Genomic DNA, 8,965 nt, shown 5'->3' on the forward strand with positions numbered 1-8,965 from the left:
CACACACACATATATATAGAAAAGGGTAACAAGATATGTTGACTTATAAACAAGTCAATGTCGTAATTTTTTACAATAGTATGAATTCCGAGGGATATGTAATGCTAGATAGTAATACATCATGTCAAAGCATAACATTAAAACAACATTTAAGAAATATAATTTATACATCGCAAATATTTAGATAGCAAATAGGAAGATGTTCAGAAACGATATCAAAAGAACAAGTAACAACGACAATAGTAACATCAGTTCTGAATTTTCAACAACAACAAGATGAAAAGAAAAATCCTAGAATGCTAGAGCGCTACTCCTAATGATCTAGATCAGCTTGCTGATAATCTAAATCCATTTTGTCTAATCGATTAGATATGCATTTAAGCTCTTCTTGGACTTGTGTAATCGTTGTGTCAAGAGCATCCATCCGAGGGGTGATGTAGCCCTTAAGCGAGTACAACTCGTCCATGATCATTTGATTGGTAGGAGTGGAGTCAGATGAAGATGATTCAACATGAAATGTGGGATGAATTGGAGGGTCAGCGGAATGATTATCTGGATTTGCTTCCTGGTGATCATTGCAATGCTTGTAAATCATGTCATTGGTATCCCGAAGTAAACCTATTTTGTGGATGACATCCACATCAATTTTGTCACGAGCATCAAGTGAGATATTAGACTCTCTAGAAAACAAAACACCATCATACTCAAGTATAGCAGTTATGAGAATATCATAAGGTTGTGGTTTAAACTCTCCTCTAAAGGCCCAAGTTTGTCTCATTACCAATAATGTCCAATTAATTGAAACATTATGTTTAATAGCATACATCAATTGTAGTTCCATATCATTCACTTGTGAATGGTTTGAAAGTTATGGAACTATGATGTAGTTTAGTAGGTAATGAAGCAAATCGTCCTCTAGGTTCAAGTTACCGACATACAAAATATTGCGGTTATGCACAGAGTCGCCTACTGACATTTGCTTACGCATTTCTACACATAGATTAGTAGAAATCAATTTTGTTGAACTCTTCTAAATCGTATTGGATACAAGACTCAACTATCGTTCCTATGTATGGTATATTATTGCAAAGTGAACTCAGGGTTTTAATTTCTATGACAATCTCTTTGCCTTTGACATATTAGAATAGTTTATTCTTCTTAAAACCCAAATTATAGTACAATACCCGTACAAGTTATGGATAGTAGGCACGACGCATTTCACAAAAATAAAAAATTATTTGTTGCCTAAAAAGGGTTTGGAAAATGAAATTAATGTTCTCAAAAGAGCTTAACCTACCATACTTTAGTGTAGAGATGGGACGTTGCATGAAGTGATCCTTGAAGATGGTTCTTTGTTCCTCGTTGGCCAAGATCGCGCCAAATCCAATGTATTAACTTCATTTAGGTTTTGTTGCCTCCCTTGAGTTACATTCCTTATTTGCTTCTTAATTCTAGAGGATGAGTCCATTGTTGTTGAGGTTTGAAAAACTTAGGTTTTTAGACATTTTGAGATTTGAGGTTTTATGATTTAGAACACTAAACATGAAAATAATGGTAGTAATGTGTTTAAGAGAAGAAATGTAGTAGGAAACCCCACAAAAATCAAGTAAAACGATTGAGAAAAGAAGTTTTTCGAAGTTGTGGGGGGTTACCAAGTTTAGAAGGAGGGAAAATGGAGAACAACTTCGTACAGCTATGTATTCTGCCTCAACAGTACTTGGAGCAACACAGACTTGCTTCTTATAGGACCAAGAGACTATGGCATTTCCAAGGATATGACAAGTACCACTTGCACTTTTCCTCTCAGATTTGCATCCAGCAAAGTCTGAATCAGAATATCCCACTAGATTACATATACTTCCTTTAGGATACTATAATCCTACATCAAGTGTGCCTTTAGGATATTTTAATATCCTTTTTAAGACAGTGAGATATGACTCTTTAGGATTTGATTGATAACATGCACACAAACATACACTAAACATAATATCAGGTCTACTTGTAGTAAGGTAAAAAAGAGAACCAATCATACCTCGTTACTTAGAGATGTCAATACATTTTCCAGTCTCCTCAACATTAATGTATGTTCCAAAACTCATAGGAGTGGCAATAGGTTTGCAGTCGTCCATTTCAAAGCATTTCAGCAAATCCCTGTAGTATTTAGACTGACAAACAAAGATGCCATCCTTGAGTTGTTTGATTTCTAGTCCAAGGAAGTAGTTCAAATTTCCCATCATGGACATATCAAACTCCCCTTGCATCTTCTTACCAAATTCACTACACAAAAGATCGTTAGTAGAACAAAAAATAATATCATCAATATAGATTTGAACAAGAAAAGTATGATGATATATTTTCTTATTAAATAATGTAGTGTTGACCTTTCCTTTAGTAAATCCTTTATCAGTTAAAAAGTTTTTTAGACGATCATACCATGCATGCGAAGCTTGCTTTAAGCCACAGAGGGCTTTTTGAAGTTTATAGACATGAGAAGGATGCTTATAGTCCTCAAACCCAGGAGGTTGTTTGACATACACTCTTTTTGTATGTAACCATTCAGAAATGCACTCTTTACATCCATTTGATATAACTGCAAATCTAAAGAACATGCATATGCAAGCAATAACCTAATAGCTTCAAGTATAGCAACATCAAAGAAGGTTTCATCAAAGTCGATACATTCTTCCTGGTTGTATCCTTGTGCTACAAGTCACGCTTTATTTCTTATAATGATGCCATTTTCATCTGATTTATTTTGAAAGACCCAACGAGTTCCTCTAACATGTCTTTCTTTAAGTCTAGGAACAAGTTCCCAAACTTCGTTTCTCTCAATCTAGTTAAGCTCTTTTTGCATAGCAAGAATCCAGTGTTCATCCTCGATTGCATCATCAATCTTGGATAGTTCCACTTGAGAAACAAAAGCCATATTTAGACAAGCATCATTCAGTTTTAGGTGAGTAGAGACTCCCTTACTTATATCACCAATTATGTTGTCAATAGGATGATATCGATGGATTCTCCATTACTTAGGTAAATCAAAATGAATATATTCTTCTTGTGAATGTATATTGTCATTATTTTCAGATGCTATGTGTTGGATGTTATATCATTAATGGATTATTCCAAGGATGGATAAGAAAAGTCATCATCATCAACCATGGTCCTTTATTCATAAAAAGTCACATGAATAAATTCTTCCATGGCCATCGTTCTCTTATTAAAAATTCAAAAAGCTTTGCTTGTAAGAGAGTAGCCAAGGAAAATTCCTTCATCGACTTTAGTATCAAACTTTCCGAAGTTTTCCATACCATTATTTAGCACATAACATTTGCAGTCGAACACATGCAAGTGAGAAATATTTGGTTTACTACCTTTGAAGAGTTCATAGGGGATTTTCATAAGAATAGGTCTTATTAAGACTCGGTTGGAAACATAACATGTCGTACTTACTACATCTGCCCAAAAATATTTTGGTAGATTAGTTTCATTCGACATCATACGTGCTAGTTCCTCCAACGATCTATTCTTTCTTTCTACAACACCATTTTATTGTGGTGTTCTAGGAGCAGAGATATTATGATTGATACCATTATCATCATAGAATTCCTCAAACAAAATATTTTAAAATTCTCCCCCCATGATCACTTCCTATAACAATTATTTTCAATGATTTTTCATTTTGCACTCTCTTAGAATATTTGCTAAAGGCATGAAATGCCTCATTCCTGTGTACCAAGAATAGAGTCCAAGTGTATCTTGAAAAGTCGTCTACTATCACAGGAGCATAGTAGTTACCACCAAAACTTTTGGTCCTAGAAGGGTCGAATAAGTCCGTATTTAGTAACTGTAATGGTCTATGAGAAGAAACCATATGTTTTGGTTTGAAAGGTATCTTTATTTGTTTACCCTTTTGACAAGTACTACATAGTTTGTATTCAACAAACTTCATTTTGGTAAACCAACAACCATATCTTTCTTTACCAGTTAATTCAAATGATTCATATGAATGTGAGCAATTCTCCTATGCCATAGCCATGCATCATGATCATTAATAACTAAACATTTTATAGGAAGATAAGAATAATTTAAAGCAATCATGTAGATATTATTTATTCTCTTACCAACAAGTTTAGAGTTTTCAGATGCCTTACTATCAATGATGCATTTGTCGGAGTAGAAAGCCACATGGAACCCTTTGTCACAAAGTTGACTTATATTGAGTAGGTTGTCCTTGAGTCCCTCAACGTATAGAATTCCTTCTACTGTAGTAGAAGGTGGCTTCCCAACTCTACCAAATCCAATAAGTTTTCCTTTTTTATTATCACCATATGTGACGTAGCCTTTGTCTCTTGGAGTAAGGACATAGAACATTCCTTTATCGCACATCATGTGTTTTGAGCAGCCGCTATCCAAATACCATAAGTCACTAAGAGCTCCCAAAATAATCCTACAAAAAAATTTAAGAAATATTAGGTACTCAATTCAGTTTAGGTCCTACATGGCTAGTATCATTCTCTATCCACTTAAAATGTCCTAAGGAAATACCATATTTTTTAATTTTCAAGTATTATAGGTATGTGCATGATTTAGACAATAAGTACAATTGAGTTGATACATTTGTATCCTTGATTTAAATTAAAAATATGATGAGTATGAAGACTTTGCTTTTGAAAGATAATTTTATTAAACACCTCCGTTTTCTTAGGTGAAGAATGTTTTGAAAAATCTAGACCACTACAATCAGTGGAGTATTTTGTATCTTAAGCATGTTGTCCAATTTTGTGCTAATCTTATTAAGATTCTTGAGTTGAAGACTCAAGGTGGAAATTTTATTTTCAAGAGTGATGCAATTAGGACAAGAGGAAGAAGAAGGTTTGTTATGGAATGCGTCAATCTCAGTTTTTTGTTTGAAACATATTTTAGTGAGTTTGATGAATTCACTATGCAGTTCATTGAAAGCATTTTGTAAATCAGAAAAAGATCTATAAGGGTCCAGTTTCACTTACCACCTCATTATTAGATTGATGAGATGCCATTAAAGAGAGATGAGCCTGCTCTTTATTTTCTGGTTCTAAAGTGGAGCTTGAGTCATTGTCCTCCCGTGCAATATAAGCCCGTCTACCAGTCTTCTTTTTAGTTTTTGCCTTGAAGGGATTATTTTTCAAAGTAGGACAATCCATCTTCATGTGACCAAGTTTTCCATATTCGAAACTATTGAAGTTTTGATTTGAAGTGGAAACTTCATTCTCTTGGTGAATCTTTTGGGTTGTCCAACCATGCCACTTTTTATTCATTCTCAAGAACTTACTGAACTTCTTCACCAACATGCTCATATCTTCCATGTCTTCTTTTTCTGAATCATATGAGGAATCATATGCATCTGCTTTAGCTTTGAGAGATATATTCTTTATCTTCTTCTCTTGCTCTTCATATTGTTCAAGTTGGGTCAATTCCAACTCATGCTCCTGCAACTTTCCAAAGAGGGAAGCTAGTGACATCATTGATAAGATTTTCTTTTTCGAGATGGTTGTTACCTTGGGTTACTACTGTCTTGAGAGTGATCTTAGAAATTTCAAGTTCAAGTCATTGTTTGCAATATTTTTCCAAGTTCAATAAAATGATTTGTAAGGTGAGTGAATCTCTTTTGGAGCTCTAGTATTTTCTCTCCAGGCTTCATACGAAATATTTTGTATTCCTAAGAGAGATTATTGAGTCTTGAATTTTTGACCTCCTAAATTCCTTTGTGTGTATTCTCTAGAGTATTCCACATTTCTTTAGTAGATTTGCAGTTTAATACTCTAAAGAATTCGTCAATGCCAAGTGTTGAAGTGAGGATGTTCTTTGCTTTGAGATTGTATTTCACTTTCGTTTTGTCTTCATAATTCCATGAGGACTTTGGCTATACTTCCCTTACACCATTAACAATGGTGAAAGGTTCATAAGGTCCTTCCTCAATCGCATTCCAAATATACAAGTCTTGAAATTTGATGAAGATTCTCATCCCGATTTTCCAAAAGTCATAGCATTCTCCAACAAAACTTGGAGGGTGATTGATGTTGGAAGTTTAAGATGCCAACTAAGAGGGGGGGGGGGTGAATTAGTTGTTGGAAGAATATTAGTGATTATCCTGCTATGTTATCAAAGTGTATATGCAGCGGATTGACCAAGTAAAGCAAAAATAAATGACAAGAATGAGTGGAAGAAGAGTACACAAAAAGTTTTTATACTGGTTCGCCTTCTTGTCCACTGAAGGTTACATCTAGTAGTCTTGTCATACAAGAAATTTTCCACTAGGAGACACGATTGGAATGAAGAGGAGACACGATTGGAATGAAACCTATTCACTTTGGTTGAAAGTTGTTCATTTGAATTTGAAAATCTGATTTCAACAGCTCTGTGTAATCGATTGTCACGAAGTGGTAATTGATTACCCAAATGTTTTGTCCAATGTGGTAATCGATTAATTAATCCTATTAATCAGTTACATCTGTTAGTTTTACTTTTGTAACTGCTTTCTCATTTTGGTAACATGTTACGTAGTTCTAGTAATCTGTTACCAACTGCCACACAGTTTCGGTAACCTATTACCTAGTTCTGGTAACCTGTTACTCAGGTCAAGTAACTCATTACATAGCAGTTTGACTTTGCATTTTAGACATATCGAATTCTTTAAAAGTTATTTTCATTCTTTGAGCATTCCAACTAAATATTAAAGTGAGTGTAAGGATAGAAGTACCTATATGAAGACTTAATCTATAATTCTCTTGAAGCTTCAGTCTTCTATGTCTTCATGGTCTTCTTCATTTTCTTCTGTTTCTGATCTTGGTGTCTTCATCAAAATCGTGCCAAGGTCAGGAGCAAGATCTTCTTCACACTTGGAACCAACATATAAATGATAAGTTAATGGAGAAGCCTATTCTCAACAGATAAGAAACTGACCTTATTTAACTTATGTTGCACATAATAGTGAGGTCCTTGTAGGCAAGACTTGTACATTTCAACTGAATCATATAAGTTCCCCAACGCATTGTTATAATGACCTAGAAGGGATCCATCAATAGCTTGGCTCTAACTCAATAAATAACTCCTCATCCAAAGCAAATAATTTTTCTTTTCCAACACTAACATATTTCCATACAGTTCCAAAAAAGGTGCTAGCCACATGAGCCTATAATTCATGAAGGAATTGGAAGCCTTATTCCACCATCCAAGCCATGTTTGCATACCGAATATAAGTTTATTTTGTGCCAACAAAATTTGATAACCTTGCTGCTTAGAGAGATGAAGGGTACCAGAGATCATTGCAATAAAGTTTCTACCACCTTGTGCAGAGGAAGAGTCGCCAACCTCCACATTTTTCATACACCCAGGATGGCGAAGGGTTCAATGAATTCCGGAAGTAGTCTTCACTCTATTAGGACATCCTTCACTCATAAATGAAACTTAATTGATTATCGTAATCGATTTTGAAAATTAAGGTTCAGATTTCAAAAGACGGAAAATTCCATGTTATGCAAATTTGAAGGTTAATTGATGGAATATGAGGTTAATGTATATAGTGGATGAAAATCGGTAAAAAGAATTCCTATTTCGACACAAATTGTAGAATATTTGAGGATTAAGGAATATTCTACAGAAAAATGAAGTTTTAGGGTTTTGAAATTCATATTTAATCACTATCACTGGAATTTTACTTACTCAATTAAGTATAGTATTAATCGATTAACGAAATGAAATTTTTTATCCAAAAAATCGATTAAAGGCCAGTTTAATCGATTAAAATAATTAAAAATTATTCCCATGTAATGATTAAGGCTATTTAATCGATTGGATCACTTAAATAAATAGTTGAAGTACTCGATTAACTATAGAAATAATCGATTAATGACAGTTCTTTCACAGCAATGAATATATTTCAAGGTTTGCATTAGAGAATGTTAAGATCTAACTAGACAAAACTTATCTTACATGATGATCAAGCACAAACACGGATACTCGATCAAATAAGAATACATATAAGAAATTATGGCATGCACACACACAAACAAGTTAGGCATTTGAATAAAGTTAAAAAAGGTTCATGAATTTACAAACAACTTTGATATAACGAACAAATATGTGATTCATCAAGAATTCCTAGCTATCTTCTTAAAACAAAGAAAGTATCTCTAGGAAGAGGTTTAGTAAAAATATTAGCAAGTTATATGAAGTTTCAACAAATTCATTCATAGAATCACCATGTTGAACATGATCTCTCAAGAAATGATGCCTTATTTCTATATGCTTGGTGCGAGAATGCAAAAAGGGTTCTTGGACAGATTTATAGCACTTGTATTATCACATTTAATAGGAATTTTTTCAAGCACAAGACCAAATTCTAAATGTTGTTGCTTCATCCATAAGATTTGAGCGCAACACACCGACGATAATATATTCCCCCTTGGCGGTTGAAAGAGCAACACATGCTTGCTTCTTACTATGCCAAGAAACTAAAGAGCTTGCTAATAGGTGGTAAGTACCACAAGTACTTTTACTCTCCATGTTGCATCCAACAAAATAGGAATCGTAATAATCTATTAAGATCAAAGATGCATCCTTGATATACCATAATCTCATGCTTAAGGTTCATTTCAAGTATTTCGTAATTCTTTTAATAGTCGTGAGATGTGATTCTTTAGGATTAGTTTGGTATCTAGTACACATTCACACACTAAACATAATATTGAATATACTAATAGTTAGATAAAGTAAAGATCCTATCATACCTCGATATTTTGTTAACTCAATAGACTTTCCTTTCTCATCCTTATCAAGATAGCATGAAGTAGCCATAGGTATGGAAACATCCATTGCTTTATCCATGTCAAACCTCTTCAAACGCTACTTGCAATTTTTTGTTCGAAGGATAAATATATCATTGTCCATTTGCTTGATTTGTAGCCCAAGAAAGAAAATGAGATATCCC

Source organism: Lupinus angustifolius, chromosome LG17 (genome assembly GCF_001865875.1).
Source record: "Lupinus angustifolius cultivar Tanjil chromosome LG17, LupAngTanjil_v1.0, whole genome shotgun sequence".
Classification (NCBI taxonomy): domain Eukaryota; kingdom Viridiplantae; phylum Streptophyta; class Magnoliopsida; order Fabales; family Fabaceae; genus Lupinus; species Lupinus angustifolius.